At 43.5% G+C, this 18,952-nt stretch overlaps 1 long non-coding RNA gene across 2 annotated transcripts in view; it reads right to left on the reverse strand.

The window, feature by feature from the left end:
- Positions 1-17,382, reverse strand: part of LOC120532266 — a 31,919-nt gene extending 14,537 nt beyond the window's left edge. For both annotated transcript variants that reach the window (XR_005634267.1, XR_005634266.1), the window contains exon 1: positions 17,310-17,382. This is a non-coding gene — a long non-coding RNA (uncharacterized LOC120532266). The remainder of the gene's footprint in view (positions 1-17,309) is intronic.
- Positions 17,383-18,952: the final 1,570 nt, after the last annotated feature.

An 18,952-nucleotide genomic window follows, 5' to 3' on the forward strand; every position in this document is an offset into this window, starting at 1 on the left:
ATGTGAGATTTATGAGTGTTAGAATAAATATCGCGAAATTCAATCCAGCCTTGAGTTTACCAGTGTTTGTACATAACAACATGTCTGGAAGTTGAAGGTGCATATGTGCCTTATTCTTTTAATATTAGAAAAAGTGATTTTATGTTCAAGCATTTGTCTTATCTATTTAAATAAAAAATATACTTATTGTACATTACACTTGCTTCTGGTTCTTCATTACTATAATAATGTAACGGCCGGCCCCTGCACTACCAAGACTTTGGATAGCCTGAGTCTTCTTGATCTAGTAACAAGTCGTACTCCTTACAAGTTGTACTTTTTTCCCCACATGACGATATAACCAGCAAACAGTAGACAGGAATGTAAAATCAAACACAAATATATTGTAAATGGAAAAACAACAAACAAATATTCATCCGTCCATCCATCCATCCATTTTCTAACCCGCTGAATCCAAAGACAGGGTCACAGGGGTCTGCTGGAGCCAATCCCAGCCAACACAGGGCATAAGGCAGGAACCAATCCTGGGCAGGGTGCCAACCCACCACAGGACACACACAAACACACCCACACACCAAGCACACACTAGGGCCAATTTAGAATCACCAATCCACCTAACCAGCATGTCTTTGGATTGTGGGAGGAAACCGGAGCGCCTGGAGGAAACCCACGCAGACACGGGGAGAACATGCAAACTCCACGCAGGGAGGACTTGGGAAGCGAACCCAGGTCTCCTAACTGCGAGGCAGCAGCGCTACCACTGCGCCACCGTGCCGCCCACAAACAAATATTCAATAATGTAAATTAATAGAAACGCAGAACACAAACGCAGATTATTTTTATATATATATATATATATATATATATATATATATATATATATATATATATATATATATATATATATATATATATATATATATATATATATATGACAGTTGAAATGTGCTGATAAATGAGTCTAAAGTTAAAGTCCGATGGTATTGATACTGGCTGTAGTGTTATCGTGCTCCTTCACCGTGAAAGTCCTGGCAATGGCTGGGATGAATCCGAACCCCGAGGTTTCTCGACACTGGCTGTTGTGAAGTTGAATTGGATGTTGAAAAAGCAAGCAGTAGAATGATGCAGTGAACGGCAGTGATGAGTTGGTAATTGAATGGGTAAATTGTCTCCTGTCTCTCTCTCTCTTTCCTCTCCTCTCTTCTCTTTTCTTTTGCCTTTCACTCTTTTTTAAATACGGAATGTCCCGGATGTATCTGGTGAGCTTTACAGGCAATTTCCGTCTCGGGGATGCGGTCCCTCTCTGTCATCCTTCCCCATTTCACTTAAGGGGACAACATTTACTGATGCACATATAACGGACAGTAAACGGGACGATGAAAACAAAACACAACTCAACACAGACATAAAATAAATCCTTACTATGTAGCCCGTCTACAAGTTTGTTTACAGGTTCAGCTGTATTCTGTGTGTTAGAAGGTTATTTTGGTGTTTGGTACATTATCTATCAATCAATCAAATCAAAATCTTTATTGTCATTGTAGCGATGAGACATTGTACAACAAACTTTTTAGGTGCAATTTTCCAGTGCAGAAAAAAATGAAATAAAAACAAAACACAATTACTCCAGTTACAACTGAAATAAGGGAATAAAATAAGTATCCAAAATTGTCCATAACAGCAGAACAATGTTTTCCACTCCTACATACATACATACATACATACATACATACATACAGTATATTGCACTTGCCCCTTATCTATTGTTAACTTGGTCAGATTGACCACATGGCAGCAGTCAGCGTGGTGTTGGCTGAAGGATAGAAACTGTTTCTCAGTCTATTTGTCTTGGTCTTTATGGATCTGAAACATCTGCCTGAAGGCAGGTGTTCAAACAATGCATGTCCTGAGTGTGATGGCACCTGAAGAATTTTGTTGACGCTCCTGAGACAACAGGAACTATGTTGTTCTTCTAGTGAGGGGAGAGGACAGCCAACTATCCGCTGGGCAACCATAACCCTGTAATTACACAATTTTATTTTTGTATCCTGTAGACATTTCACTAATGCTGATCATAAACGCGCTCATAAATCAAAGTTGCTCTTCTCATTTATAAATACATCCCTACACTGACTAGTTGGAGCTAAAACTGTTAAAACCCTCGGGCGTGAGTGTTGACATTTTTGTGTATTGGAATGCTGGCCCTGGATTTAGTGTTGCACTCAAATCCTAACACTGTGGGGCTTGTGGTAGACGGTGAGAACCAACAAAATCCCCAAATGCATCTGAACTGGAAACATTTGGCCAAAGGAGCCATCAATCATTGGGGACACATGCTGTCCTGAGTACGATGAAGTGGACTGTGTGCCCATAATTTTCCTAATGTTTCCTTTCAAGCTTTTGTATTGTGCAGAATAAATATCAATAGTATATTTAATAAATATTTCCATGTGCAGACATGTATCCTGTTTTAATATTCTGTCCTGTAGTGTGGTGTGCTAAGTTGGTCTTTGCTTTAAGATTCACTGAAACGTGCAGCTTACCCAGGGGTGCCCAGATTTTCTGTACAGACATATCCGGGCTATGAACAGAATGGTGTTGTATGGATAATCACCTGTTTGTTTTTTACTTCTTGAACAATTAAAGACAGCTTTGTCAAAATCGGAAGAGCCGTCAGTGGGACAGTAAGATTTATTTATTGATTTTTTTTTTTTTTTCTTCAAAGAAGTTTGTAATCCTCAACATTTAGATTTACCCTCAGAAATGAGTCTAACAATTCTGTGAGTTTTGCTGTGATTTTTGAATATGATGTATAACCTGGATCATGTCCACAACGGTGTTTATTTACTTTTAGTTGTCTCTGTAAAACTACTACTTCTTTTTTCTGTCAGGTTTACAAAGTGATCTCATTAGCAGATGGCCCGGTGCAGATGTTGGATCAGTTCACTGCTTGTCCTTGTTCACCTTGCTACAAGCTGTGCTTGTGTGCAGATTCATCATGAAGTGAATTAAATCTAAAGTGATGGGCACTTTTATTACTTTTTGTATTGCATTTAGTCTTTAAGTTAGGAAATGTAATTCAGATATAATCTTAAGAGTTCATTAGACTTTACAGTTGAAAAATTAATATCATAAATGCATGATGAGTAGAGCATCACACAAAGCAAGACACGCAAACTTTTGAACATTTTCAGAATTAACATTGCAAAAATGTTCCTTTGTATACCAATTCATTTGTTTGGAACAGTTTTGATCTTTGTTTTTTGTTTTTTTTAGCCTTTTTTTTTTGATTTAAATGATACATTTTTGAAATTCCTGATTTCAAACTGACCCGGGTTTGCTTCCCGGGTCCTCCCTATGTGGAGTTTGCATGTTCTCCTCTTGTCCACGTGGGTTTCCTCCCACAGTCCAAAGACATGCAGGTTAGGTGCATTGGTGATCCTAAATTGTCCCATGTATGTGCTTTGTGTGTGTGTGTGTGTGTGTGTGTGTGTGTGTGTGTGCCCTGCAGTGGGCTGGCACCCTGCCCAGGGTTTGTTTCCTGCCTTGCGCCCTGTGTTGGCTGGGATTGGCTCCAGCAGACCCCCATGACCCTGTAGTTTGGATATAGCGGGTTAGATAATGGATGGATGATTTCGAACTATTTCATATTTTGTTAAATTTTGGAATTTTTGCCTTTGGTAGTTTTATTCATCTTAGCTGATTTTAATTGTTACAGCATGCCACTGCCAGGCCAAAATCAAACTCTCACAGCTCTAGTCAGCCAAGAGGTAAATTCAATTTAATTTGGTTGGTAGGGAAGAACATCGATATTCAAAGCAGTGTTAACCGTATTCAATAAAGCAATAAAGTAAGTTCGGTTGTACCAGTGCTGACAGTGAAATGTGGTGTCCTAATCAGGGATATCAATATTGTGCCCATGTCAGAAATACTAAGAAGAATTTAAAGTGTTGAATGAATATGAGTTGCCAGAAGCCTTTAACAGTTTGAAGTGATGCTATGGACGTCACCAGTGCCTTTCAGTTTGCCGTTAATGAGTCAGTGCTTTGGCTTTAGAGTAGCTACCTCTGTAGCCTCCTTTAAGAAGGAAAGTAAAAGTCTTGGGAGGAGATCACTTGACAGTTTTGTTAGTCTCCGAGTAGAGGTCATTCTTACCTCAGGGTGTCCCCAGTCAGCCATTGCCACTCTCCGCACCCAAGCATATGCCCGGCCCTCCAGTCATCTCCGTACTCAAGTCTTGGCCAAGGCTTCATCACAGGGCATTACTGTCTTGCTACCTGAGCCCAAGTCAGAAGGAGCCTTTCTGCTCTTGTTGTCTGAGTTTATGTTAAAAGGTACTCTTTAGGTTTTTTTGTTCCCCGAGTTTTGTAATTTGTACCTGGCAGCCCGTTTGCTCCATTTTTCTGTCTTCCCTTATGTTAGAAATATTGCTCTGGTCTCTGAGTACTCCATTACAGTCATTTAGGGCTCACAGATATCCTCTTGATTAAGGCCACAATTACCAGTTTAAGACGCCTGCCACCACAGCACCTTTGCTGTGACATTTGCAGGATTTAGCAGCAGTGGTGTTTTTTTATCTTCCCTTTTATGTTTCCCATTTAGTAACATTAAGCACTCTTGAACAATTTTGATTTATTGTTATTTCTAATTTTTGACTTTGGTTGGTACGTTTTGTGTTTGTTTGTCATTCAATTAAATTTTAAGTATTTTGCAGGAATGGCATTTTAACCTTAAAGGTTCTTTTTGTATTGATGGACAAGCTAATAGTGGACATTCCTAAACTGTTAGCCTTGATTCACACGTATGTCCTGCAAAACTGACCTCTTCACCATTCACTCAGCTCAAATACAAAGCAAGAACATCTGAACACTGGCCAAGGCCAGCTAACTCAACTCCTTTACCAGGGGCTTGAAGCTGCTCCACTCACGGGATTCATTTACATGATGAACTGTCTTCATATTGCTCATTAGATCAGATATGAGCCAGACTTTCGTGTCCTGATGGTCGTCTTTGAAAGGGCTACACGGCCTTAACCTGAAGCCAAGGGCTAACCACTACCGCTGACCGTACGTAACCTAAATGTTTTATTAACAATCATCGGTCATTGCTTAATGTCGGTGAACAACAGGACAACTTTAGCAATGCTTATGTTTATCTGATGGAGAAAGCAGGTGTGAATGTTAGATATTAAAACATACAACCTGAACGATACAAAATGGGGTCACACAGCAAGCTCTAGCTGTGCAGTCTTTGCCATCTTAAACCAGGTGTGGTGCTTGGGTGTGGAGAGGTGGTCTGAACGTAACAAAGTGGGCCCAAGTTGTCTTCTGTGTGAATGTTTCTCTCTCCCCTCATGAGTCTTGGCGGGTCTGACGCGTCTCTGGCAGTGAGGGCCTTTTTAAAATCCTTTGAATTGATAGGGTCCTTCTGACTTGCCCCTTTCCAGAATGAAAAACTTGCACCAGTCAAACTTTGGGACAGCTGATATGTCCCATGGTCTGGTTGATTGTTGATTACGTTACTTTTGGATAAGCGTGAAGGATGTTCATTACAAAGTCCCAAACCTCCATTTCACATATTCTTACAAGCATACACACACTGCTCACTTTAGCTAAGCTTAAACATATACATTCTAATAAACAATGACACTCTTGAGCAATGTACACTTCTTTTCTTTTCTCAGTGTTGCTGTCTATATCTATGTTGCATACACCCCAGAATTGCATCTTTGTCCAAAATGTGACAGTCTTGGGGAACTGCCTCATGAATATTAAGAATTTAATGAGGTCCTTTGTATCTGCCTGCCATTCTCCACATGAGCTCTGAGCCCATGACTTGAGAGTCATTATCTAAATCATTCTAAAATAGAAAATGGACCTAAATAAAACACGCATATTCAATGTGCCCTGTGGCTCCATCCACGTAGTAGTGAAACAGGACAAACTTTAAAAAAAAATGTAATTTGTATTGAGAAGAATGTATATTGAAAGCTTTCCTATCCGAGGGCCTCTTGATGCACAATATTTTTGATTTTGCTATCGGGTTGAGGACATAGAGGTCTCTTGGGGAACTAACCCAGGAGAAAGAGACGTAAAGCTGACCAGTCTGAGAAAGCTGAGAAGTCTGGTGAGCTAAGATCAACCGCTGCCAACCTGAGGGCCTTGTTAATTGGCATTGCAAAGCTTCACTGAGAACTGTAATCCCTTGAATTGAAAGGGCAAATCCGTCACAATTAGGGGCATGTGAGGGATTAAAACCCTCTGGCCAGTGCCACGTCCTGTGATGATTATCACCTCTATAATATTGTTCTAAAGCTGACCGGCCTGGAGACGGGTACCATTGCAAAGTTTGGGTGGGCTCAGGTTTCTCATAAGGATATTTGGTGCTCCTGCTTTCAATGCTAAGTTGTGGGGCAGCATGCCAGGAGGATTAATGGAATTAAAAAATTCTGTAGGATAATAAACTGAATCATTGTGTTCTAAAATGGTATTTATTGAAGTGTATGTCCGAGACAACATGTCAAATAATTTGAGCACCAGTTGATTCATTTTATCCTCCTCCTCCCCTGGGACCGCAGCCCCTCTCTTCGCTTTGCACTCATAAATCGCTGCTGTAAGCGAACTCTGATACTTGGCAGGATGAGAGAAGTCGCAAAATCAGCCGGAATATTCAAGCAAATTATAGAAAGAAACTCGATCTAAATCAGTTAAGTAGTGAAAGGGGGACAAACAGACCGACCGACAGACATGTTGGATTTTATATAGAGAGAGATTATGAGTTGTGTTTAACATGCTGTCAATTTTCCAACAGCATCACACAAATAGTAATTCTGTAATACATTTTTCAACACCTACAGTATCTCATTTTAGTGTGTATCTTTGCTTTTTGAATTGTGTAATTTTGGAGTCTCTGATTTAATTTATTTAAATATTTAAAGGTTTTAATTTGGCCAAGTGTGTTTACTATTCCTCTCTTTTGAGCTCAATCCTAACATCTTCTTTGCTCCTTCATGATCTTAAGATCTTCCCAACCCCTGAATGAGAAAGCAAGTGTTTTATTTTCTTGGGCAGAACCTAAAGTGTGTGTGTGTGTGTGTGTGTGCACCCATAAGTCCTGAATGAAGCAACCTGAGCAAAGCTTCTGCTGGAGCCAACTTGTCCTCTCATTGTACCTCAGCTTGTAGTCTTTCTGCCATCAGCCACAACAGATACAACAGTAGGTGCTTACTGAAGAACAAGTTCACTCAAAACAGGATTTAAAGGTGTGTGTGTGTGTGTGTGTGTATACACATTTTATAATGTACTATGTGTGAAGTAGAAAGTGTAACCCCCATTTGTAGAAGTTACATCACACAGCTCTTGCCTGTCATCCTGTGGTGTGTATTTGAAGCACTTTAATGTTTTTATTTGCTGATAATTCATTTTTGCTTCATATTGTGCAGTTTTTAGGTTATATAGCGCCTTGATGTGTGGAGTACAAGTCACAGGAGGGTCTGCTCAAGCTTTATAACACACTGGTGAGGCCTCATCTGGAGTCCAGGCTACAAAAGGACATAACGGCACAAGAGAAGGTCCAGAGAAGAGCGACTAGGCTGACTACAGGGGGCTACAGGGGATGAGTGATGAGGAAAGATTCAAAGAGCTGAGCCTTTAGAGAGATGAAGAGGAGACCGGACTGAAGTGTGTAAAATGATGAAGGGCATCAGTCCAGTGGGTCGAGACGGTGACTTTAAAATGAGTTCATCAGGAACACAGGAACACAGCTGGAAACTTGTGAAGGGTAAGTTTCACACAAACATTAGGAGGTTTTTCTTTACACAGAGAACCACAGATACTTGGAATAGGCGACCTAACCCTAACTGACTTTCAAAACTTGACTTCTCTGGATGAATTAAGTGGACAGGACTCGAGGGCAGTGTTGGGCTGAATGGCCTGTTCTCGTCCAGAGTGTTCTAATGGTCAGTTTATCAGAGGACTAGACAGCTGGGGTTCCTCTGCATTTCAGCCAGTGTGTATCTTCTGGCTCATGTGCGGTTTCTGTTGCATGTTTCTCGTTTTTGAATGTCGGTGTTTCATGATTCTGCGTGATGTCTGTTAGGTTCGCTCGTTATTTGCTTCTTGTGTGCTGTGTCTTCAGGTGTTGCACTTGTCCTTGAGCTTTGTGGGTGGAAGCCCAGGTGCTGCTGGGTCCTCCCTCTGCCTTTATATTGAGGTCTGAGTGGGGGTTCCAGTAGTGGATCCCTAAGAGTTGACTGCTGGAGTTCTAGGAGATATTGGTGTTCTGTTTTTTGTGTTTTACTTGTAGAGATCATATTGGGGCTTCTCAGCCTTGGGTTGTGTGTTGATTTTTTTTTTTTTTACACTTTTCCCCAGTTTTGTGTTTTTTTTTTTTTTATAATTTTGTTTTTGCTTTTTCTAAATAAATTAACAATTTTATAAAGATTCTTTTTTTGGGGTCTCAGCAAGCCAGGGTTTTAGGGTTATCCGCTCCCTTATAAGGCATATTTGATTTATTTTTGTTAAAAGCCAACTTCATGTGAGTGAATAATGCACTTGAAGCTGCCTTCAAAAGGCTAACAATTATTTAACTTTAGATTTTGATCTCTGATAACAGTTTACATGTAGGAGGCCTTGTTTCTTTTAAGCAGGTATCAATCTACAACTCATAATCATTAACTATTTTGGCACTTGACACAATAGTTAAGAGCAGTGTGTTTCTCATCTGTATCATTTATCTGTATGCCGATTGGCGTGTTTTGCAATTCTTCATAGTTACACGTCTTATATAAATGATCCTAACTGATTAAAGGAAATTCCTGTTTGATTATTTCAGTCTCCTGCTGTGTTAACAAAGAGCTTGTGGGAGGACTGCACCAGTTAGTCTGAATAGCGTCCATGTTTGAACTTCGTATTTAACATTCTCATTTTTTTTTTCATTTACTAAATATTTTCTATAACATGTCCGTTTTGGGCCTGGGCCGGCTAAAGCCTGCAGGTAGTAGTTGGGGGCTAGCGACATGGAGTAGGGCTGTTTCTGGGCAGGGTCTGCTTGTGGAGTTTTTCAGAGACTTTACAGTCCCTCCACTGTGTCTGTGCCCCCCAGTCTCAACCGCTGTTACTCCAGACATTGTTCAGAACACCTTTGAATGTTTGAGAAATAAAACTTAGAGGTGTGTTCTGTTTCTCTGCTCACACAGGGATTTGAATCTAAAACCGTGTGCTTATTTGAACCAGCACAGCCAAAGATGTCAACCAGTAAAGTAAACGTTTGTCCGTATTTATTGAAAGACAACCCTGGCACCATATTTCTCTCTGTGTACATAATGTGTCACGTTAAATGTGCCAAAACCCTTTAAAGGAACTGTGATCACCTAAAAAAAAGGAGAATATCTGACGCAAAACACGGGCAATGGTTAAGACATTGGACTTCAGACTTTGAGGCTGTGGGTTCAAATCCCACCACTGACACCGAGTGACCCTGAGCAAGTCCCTTCACCCACTTGTGCTGCAGTTGGTAAAACAACAGAAATGTACCCAGTTGTATCTCCGATGTCGTAATTCACTGTGGATGAAGGTGTTGGTACACCCAGGAAGGGGTTGAGTAAACGTCGGAATTTCACACAGCATGCCAGAAAGAAGCTGAGGCTGGGAGGACATTTGAGTATTGAGTTCCAGGGCTCTCTGTTTTCTGTGTTTGAATCTTGTGAAACGCGACACATCATTTGAGTTCACAAACACAAGATGGACGTGCTTTGCCTTATCTCTGTTTGTTCAATGTAAAGTTGGGCTTTCCATGTAAACTTCATAAGCTTTTAAGGCAGCTGCTAAGCGTCCTCAGTTGGCTGGTAAAGCAAAGACGGACACTGAAAGTTGACTGCAATCAGTAGATACGGTGGAGGTCTTTCAATACACCTTAGGAAATTCCAGCATTTTTAGTGACATTTTGAACAATTTGGAGAAGACAGAACTCCCTTTAATTGAAATAAAATGATCCAAGAGAGAGCAGCTTAAAAGAAGCTGAAGGCCATAAAGGCAGGCAGTGTGGCTTAGTGGTTAAGGCTTTGGACTTCAAACCTGGAGGTTGTGGGTTCAAATCCCACCGCCGACACCATGTGACCCTGAGCAACTCACTTCAACAAAAGCAATGGAACCAGTTGTGCCTGAAGTGTTGTAAGTGGTTGTGTATAAAGGCGCCAGCCTAATATTGATCAGCAGTCTTACACCCTGTTTGCAAATATTGTTTTGATGTGTGTGTGTGTTTGTATTTAAATTTTAGGGCACCCAGTGTACAAATGTGGTGGAAGTAAAAAATTGTTGTATAATCAAAAAAAGTGTAAGGACTTCATGTGTGTCACGAGGACACCCGCGTGTTTGTTAGTGCTGGTGGAGGTGAGTCCCTAATTGGAGTGCTAGGAAGTGACGGGCAGTGCGTGTGCGTGTGCGTGTGCGTGTGTGTGTGTTCATTTAGGATCTTCGTGTATGTTTGCTTACAGGGCCAAAAGTAGGCCGACCCGTAACGGATTTGGCAAATTGTATCAGAGTAGCATGTAGACTCAGAAATGCCTAAAGTCAGCCATCTTCGAGTGGAGTGGCAGAGGCAAGCAGGCTAAAGCTTGGAAATGGAAACCTGTAGTGCAGGTAGAGAAAGCAGAAGATGAGCTGAGCTGAGCTGCCACAAAATGGAAGGGTTAAAAGCAGGAAAACAGAGATCAGGTATAAAGAAGACAGCTGCTGGTATAAGAGATTTACAATCCTGCATTATCGGTAAAATGGAAGATCAGTATGAAAAAGAAAATAACAAAGTTGTAATGGCCGCCGGCTACACCTCCAAGACCTGTGGCCTGGATTAATTGCTGAGGTTGAATCTAATCAAGCCGTACCTTTAACAAATTAAACCTTTCCCCCCCCAATCGACGGTGGAAATAAGCACAAAAGCAAAACAGATATGTAAACTTAAACTGATAAAATGTATTAAATGAAACAGAAAAGCTAAATAAATTATAAATATCCCTCCACCAAAGCAACACCGTGACAAATCCTTAGATGAATACAACTACCCCTCCCTTGCCCTTGTAACATATAACAAACAACACAAATACCAACAAAGAATGAATGAAATATAGAAATGAACGGTCGTGAACTTGAGTCCCAGTAACAATTGTCCTGATTGCAGATGACTGGTTAAATGATATATGGAGTGTTTGTAATTCCCGGAAAAAATGGAACAGCCTCACCGTGTATCCTCGGCGGTGGTGGAAAATGATCCGACCCTGGGGTCTCTCGATGATGAGGGTGTTGGAGTGAGTCCGGTGGAATGAAAAACAAACTGGATGGAAATGTGCGATGTGAAATACAGCAGGTACAGGTGGTTCTTGGTCGAATATCGAAAATCTCCTTCCTCTTCCTCTTCTCTTGATTGTTTTTATAGTCCTGTGACGAATGTAATTGATTAATTGAAAACCGGTGTTTTCCAGGTTTGGGGCTGCGATCTCCTTCCATCATCAGGGGACGGCATTCACTGACACACACAAACAGTAAACGGGACGATGGAAACAAGACGCACGTGGTACGAACACAAACACTATTACTACTATGTAGCCCCGCTACATTTCCCCCAACAACCTTGGACAAGGGAGGACCAAGGTACGGCTTGATATTGGCCACATGAATAGTGTCAATCTTGGAGTTAGTGCCGATACACCTTTGAATTTGGAAATTAACTGGACTGGTTTGACTCACAATTACTGCTGGACCTAACCATTTAGGCGCAAGCTTGGCGGAGAACCGCTTGCTGGCATCCGAGAGGTGGTGGGCTCTAGTCCAGACCAAGTCTTCCGGCTTGAAGTGTGCGTCCTTCCGCCGGGCATTATATAACCGGGCATGTCTGGACGTCGATTCCACCAACCTCTGTTGGATTCTCCGCCGAAATTCTTCTAATTTTAAAGTGTTATTGTGAAGGGTGATTTGTGAACTAGGGGCTCCGGGTAAGAGTCGGTCGAACGGGCCCTTCAGCTGCCTGCCTAGTGCCACCAAAGCAGGCGTTTCACCTGTGGCCTCGTGCACTGTGGTGTTCAGGGCAAACCGGAGCTCGGGGAGCCATTTATCCCAGTCCTGACGGCGTTCACCCACATAGGAGGCAATCATGTGCTTCAGGGTCCGGTTCACTCGTTAAGTCATGTTGGCCTGGGGATGGTATGCTGTAAGATTTTTCTTCACTCCCCAGGCTGTATAGAGATCATCAAGGACTGAACTCGTGAACTGGGGACCCCTATCCGAGATTATGTTCTTCGGGACCCCCCCAGCGGGTGAATATCTCATTCTTCAGGGTGGAGCTCACCTTGCTAGCACAGGCATCAGACAGTGCAAATAGCTCCACCCACTTAGAGAAATAATCCACTACCACCATCAGGACAGTCTTCCGTGAGCTGGTCATCGGGAATGGCCCCATCAGATCGACCCCCAAAGTCTCTCCTGGTCCAACTGCGATAGTCGATTGCAACATCCCTGATGGTTTATGAGGTGGGTTCTTTAGCTGTTGACACGTGTGGCAGTTCTTCACGTGGTGGCAAACATCTGTCCGGACCGATGGCCACCACGCCACCCCCAGAATCTTCAAGAGGGTTTTCGTCCGGCCAAGATGACCACCTAAAGGGCTGGCGTGAAAAAAGTTCAAAAACTCGGGGATGAGCGCCTCCGAGACCACAAGTTGTTGTTGCAGGCCCCCCAAGGATGATGGAACAGATCTATACAGAACTCCCTGGAGGCCCACAACGTGTACCCGGTCAGTGCGTTGTTTATCCAGCTCCTTACTAATATTTTGGCAAAAAGGGCTGGAAACTTGTGCTTGGGCCCAGAGGGGACTGGGCGGTCTCATGGTCTGGAATCCCTACAGATTTTATTTTTTCTCCAGCCGTCTGGAGTTTTTTTTTTTTCTGTCCCCCCTGGCCATTGAACCTTACTCTTATTCGATGTTAATGTTGATTTATTTTTTATAATTATGTCTTTCATTTTTCTATTCTTTAATATGTAAAGCACTTTGAGCTACTGTTTGTATGAAAATGTGCTATATAAATAGATGTTGTTGTTGTTGTTGGGCCAGATCATAAAGTGTACTAGGTAGTGATGGAAATACCTTCTTCGCTACTGCCAAGCATACCATCCCCGAGGACTCTGATGCCCTAGACAAAGCGTCAGGCACGATGTTGCTACAGCCCTTCCGGTACGTCACCTTGAAGGTGAAATTCTGGAGGCGCAGCACCCACCTGGTCAGTCGGGAAGATGTCTTCGGGTGACTAAACACCCAGGTCTGAGCATGATGGTCTGTGTACACTTCAAAATCAACCCCTTCTAGAAAATGTTTCTATTTTTCCACGGCCCACACTACCGCCAGGCACTCCTTTTCTACTGTTGAGTAATTGAGCTCGGCGCCGTGCAGCGCTCGCGAAGCATATGCAATGATGCGCTCTTCCTGGTTCTTTTTTTGGATGAGCACGGCCCGAGCCCCAGGTTGCTGACGTCCGTATGTACTTGAAAAGGGAGCCGTGGATCAGACTGGGCCAGGACGGGTGGCTTTTGTAGATTCAATTCAGATTTTTCTTTCAATTGCTCGACGGCGTCCTGGCATTCTTTGGTCCATTCCCACGGGACATCCTTCTTTCTTAATTGGTTTAAGGGAGCCGCTATGTCGGCCATCCGAGGGATGTATTTATGGTACCACCCCACCAATCCCAAGAAACGCTGTAAAGATTTTAAGTCTGTGGGTGTGGGGTAGTCTCGGATGGCCAAAATCTTTTCTGGGTCTACAGCGACCCCCTCTGCAGACACGATATGCCCGAGGAAATGGATTTGTGGTTGAATGAAGGTACACTTTTTTGTGTTCAGGGTGAGGTGTGCTTGCTGGAGACGATGAAAGATGGTATCCAAGTCCTGGAGATGCTGTTCAATTGAAGGGGAGTAAATAATAACATCGTCAATGTATACAAAGCAGATTTTCCCGATTAACCCCCTCAGCACTTGTTCCATGAGCCGTTGAAAAGTGGTACCAGCGTTCTTTTGGCCAAATGGCATGGTTTTAAATTGGAACAAGCCCTCAGGGGTGATTATGGCCGTCTTCTTTTTACTCCCCTCATCCATCGGCACCTGCCAATAGCCACTGCGGAGGTCCAATGTACTAAAAACAGCTGCTCCATGCAGTGACTCGAGTATTTCATGAACCAGGGGCATGGGATAGCGTCCAGGTTGGTCCAAGACATTCCGATATGCTAATGCCCGCCTGCCCCCTGAGAGAGTCACCACGGAGCACACGGCCCTTTGATCTACTGTATGTGGGTGGGTGTGGCAATGCGCTCCCTATTGGGCCTACGTCACCACACGGTATTTAATACCCGCACTATTCTGAAGCGACGTTTGCACTGTTTTGGGTTTGTTGGATCTCACACACCGTTATCGTAAGAGCATCCCTCATCTACAATGGAGATGGTTTGATCAGAAGAAGATATGAAACTGCTTTTAAATTAAACATCGTTGAAGTAGCAAATGAAACTGGTAACTGCGCTGCTGCAACAAACTTTGATGCGTCTGAGGAAACTGATGTGAGGTTGGAAGGGCGTTGAAGTCGGGGTCTGATTTTCTGATCGATTTACTTACGCAAGTATATACGGTAGATACTCCCTTAAAACACACCAAATACCCACTTTTAGTTAGAATCTAGTTAGAATATAGTTAGTTAATCTAATCTAATCTAATCTAGAAAGGACAGCCAGTCCCAACAAACCTCACATAAATACATATCTCTCTATATAAAATCCAACATCGGTCTGTCTGTCTGTCAGTCTGTCGGTCCACTTTTCACTACTTAATGGATGTAGATTGGGTCTTTTTTAGAATTTGCTTGAACATTCCGGTTGATTTTGCGACTTGTCTCATCACGCTAAGAATCACAGTTCACTTGCAGTAGCCATTCATTTGTGCTAATCCGGGGCCGAGCGGATGGGGAAGCGTGACATCAGGAGTGGGGGGCCGGTCTACCTCTGCGTTTTGGAGTGTCCCTCGCCTCCGTTTAGCTAACACTACCATTTTTTGTTTATTGATTTTTAAAGTTTGTTCCCATTTCGCTACTACGCTGGCGGAGCCGCTGAGAACAGCTAGTCCATAAATATACACACAACTCTCAGTGTGACTTAAAGAAACTTTAAAAAGACGCCCCTCTTCAGGTGAGGCTCACAGATGATCACAAATAGAAATAAAACACTAGCGACAGGTAAATATGCACACCAACCCAGTCCACAGGGTTACTGTCCATGAAGGAAGGAGAACCACATCAGACTGGGAAGAGTCGAGGGAAGATGGATGACTGCGCAATCCCAAATGGAAAACAGAAAAGGTCACAGATCTCACCCTCTGAAATCGGCCAGTCAAAGTATAATGACGGTCTCAAGAAAGAAAATGAAGGGCGTGCAGGTGGGCACCTCGCTAACCCTGTCCCTTTGTCAGGTGAGATGTTTCGACCTTTTTGTTCTTCCTCGCTGTTGATGGTGTCCCTCCAGTTTCCCTCCCAACTATTCCTCCTGATCACTTCCTTCTCGTCAGTTTTAATTTTGGCGCTCTGGCCCTTCATTGGCTGTCGACCGAACAGTTTTTTTTTGTTTTTTGTCGGGCCTTCCAGATGCTGCCCATGAAGGCAATGCCACTAATCACTGCCTGGCAAGTCCTGATGCTGAAGTGCGAAAGGCTCCTCCACCTGAACCTGAGTGATGAAAAGCACACAAAAGACAGACGAGATACAACACAAGACTCGCAGGTAAAACGTTATTTCAGTAGACTCCTTAGGTGGCAGGAAACGAAGGTGCAAGAGCGGAGGAGATGAGCAAACGCCAGCGTATTGTGGGCCAGGCATTAGTTACAGTGTACATCGCCAGGCTCATGTCGTGTGTCTTTCATTAGTGAGGCTAAGGTCAAAAACTGCAAAAGTATAACTCTTAAACATCAAGATAACGGCAAAGATATGACAAAACCTGCAATGACTTACTCTTTAAAGTGCTCTGAATCTGCCAAACTGGTTTGGAACTTTCTGGAGTCAGGCCTGAGGCTATTGTCACACACGTGCGTGTGCACGGGGGGGACAGTTGACAAGCTCCAGCGGTGCCATTTGTCAGCCAGACCAGGGGCTGGTGCTCTCACCTGATCCTCTCCTCTTGTTCCTCTGCAGTTCAGCCGAAGGCCCTGCCTGCCTCTCAATGACATCACCACTGGTCCTCCCACTGCTGACCCTGATGACATCATTTCCAGTTACCCAGAATCCCCCTTCCTACCACATCGATTAATAATAATTATACACTCAAATCTCTCCTCCACACCTCCCAGCAAGCTCTGTGCTACTCCTCTTGACTTCGGCTCGCTTACTGGGTCTCCGGCAGGCCTTCATGTCGTCGTCGACCCAGACGTGCTTCTGTCCTTCCGTCCAGGTGACTTGTCAGCACTTCCAAGCTATGTAAACAGTAGGGACTCCCCATTCTCCCTGCAGCATCTCCTGGTGGCACCCACGGGACCCAGCACGGCTGTGTTGACAAACTCCAAGTCCCATAGTGCCCTACGGGCATCTGGGGCACCGCTGCAGTCCAGGGAAGTTGCCATCTATTGTCCTGGGGGAGGCAGTGTCCTTGATAACCTGCCTTCCACCATCGTTCTGTTCTGCCAGGATAAACTGCCAGCCGTCCCTTGTGCTGGTTGTTAATTGTCACTGTTCAGGTTAAATGAAGGGAACAAACTACACAGGAAAAGAGGAAAATAATAGAAAACAACAAAAGAGAGTTTGTAGCATTTGTAGCTTCAGAAAAAAAAAAACCAGAATTGTTGAATTGAATTTAGTTTTGTTAGGTTTGACGTGATTGTGATTAGAAATGAGGACATTACAGGGTCAGCTCAGGTTGGACAGTTGGGAGGAAAAGTCAGAGGAGCGATGGCGTTGGTTTGGAGAGATGCTGGGTATACTGGGAGAAGGGTGCCAAGGATGGCGCTGCCAGGTAAGAGGAGCAGAGGAAGGCCTAGGAGAAGGTTCATGGATGTGGTGACAGAGGACATGCAGGTGATGGGTGTGACAGAACAAGATGACGAGGACAGGAAGAGATGGAAGAAGATGATCCGCTGTGGCGACCCCTAATGGGAGCAGCTGAAAGAAGAAGAAGATGTTTGACTCGAGTGTGTGGACCGTTACATGTTTTTAATAAATTCAATACAAGATGAAAAAAACGTTACATGCACTTAAATTAGATAAATCATCCACTAAATATGAAATAATACAAAAGTGCTTACCAATCAACATGTATAGATGAGGTGACGGGGTTCACGATGAATCATCCTGGCTGCAGGTCCAATTCAAGTGACTGAAAGAACAAAAGGAGCACCAACGGTTATTTATTTATTTATTTATTTATTCATCACAGCCAGTTATTACCCCCTCGTAACGAAACACCAATCAAACTCTACACAAGTGATCAGTGAAAAGTAAAAGAATAAACCAAACAACCGACTTCCCCAGCACCACCTTACACCGATGAGGTTAAAACTTGAACATCTCCGGCAGTAAAAATGAAGAACACAAAACAAACTTTAAAACTACGAGACAAAGAAATCCTAGAAACAAAAGAGCAAAACAAAATGTCATGTCAGCTGCTTAAAGACCAATTCAAACACAAGCCTTTTAAATTCACAGGCCACCGCCCCCTGCTGGCCCTCAGTCAGACCGCCCAGCTGCCCAGCACTGCAGATCTCTTCTGCACACCGTAAGTGATGTCAAGTCTTTGAATGATTTTACGGTCAGAAATGATCTGCTCGTTAACACCTTCCCATCGGTGTATCAAAGTGGATGTTTAATTAAATCAATGACATGATGAGAAGAGGCCATTCGGGTCAGTGGTTCACCGACAAAAGCGCGATAGACATATGAGCGCCAACTAAACTGCGACGGACAAATGAGCGCCGACAAAATCGCGAGAGAGGCCAAGAGAGTGGGACGCGTACGTGCGCATTATGTACACGTAATGTGCTACGTTATAACTGTATTCAAAGATGCGAATTGCACTGAGTTTCGTTCCTCCGGAAGATGTTGGGTCCGCTTTCAATGAACTGAGCGAGAGTAGACCCGACAGTCTCCAGAATCTTTATGATTACTGGGAAGACAATTCGACGAGCCAACCCGTTGTTTCCTATCACCATGTGGAACATGCGAGAACGTGTTGCTGATGGCATGCCGCGAACAAATAGCTCAGTCGAGGGTTGGCATAACACGTCGTATACAAAGCGGAATTACCAGCAGTCAGGCAGCCAGCCAGCAAGTCCAAATACGCTCCGCTATCAAGACGTCTTGCTGCAATTCTTCCTACATATGCAGGGCGTGATCTTAAGGACTATCTGCGTGCCGCGTCTCATAACATTGACTTCTAAAATAAACATTATTATATATGCTTTAAACTAGTAATTCATATTTAATGAAACTTTTGCGATTTTGACGCCACGCTTTAATGGGTGTTGTTTTGTTGGCGCTCATATGACTATCGCACAAATATCGGGTCACTGGGTCGGTCATATTGGCAAAGGCCCCTCACCTGCCCTGGCCAGGCTCCTGTCAGATTTCCGTGTCGCTGTCTGCACCAAATCCTCTCAGCCAAAAGGTCCCCGATCCCCGCCCAACGTTGCGCATGCCCACCTCTCCTTTTTCATTCTCTGTGTCTTCTGTCCCGCCCTGTACCTGACGCAGCCAATCACAGGGCACGAAGCTCCACTGTTACCGTAGGCTGTGGTGTTAAAACACATCCTCTAATGCAGTGGTCCCCAAATTCAGGCCTGGGGACCCCATGGGACTGCAGGTTTTTTCTTCCATCCAACTCCCAATTAAGGGAGCAGACAACACAGAATAACAACACGAATAACAACCAAAAGAGGTAACGCTACAGCAA

This window comes from Polypterus senegalus, chromosome 7, assembly GCF_016835505.1.
Source record: "Polypterus senegalus isolate Bchr_013 chromosome 7, ASM1683550v1, whole genome shotgun sequence".
In the NCBI taxonomy this organism is placed as follows: domain Eukaryota; kingdom Metazoa; phylum Chordata; class Cladistia; order Polypteriformes; family Polypteridae; genus Polypterus; species Polypterus senegalus.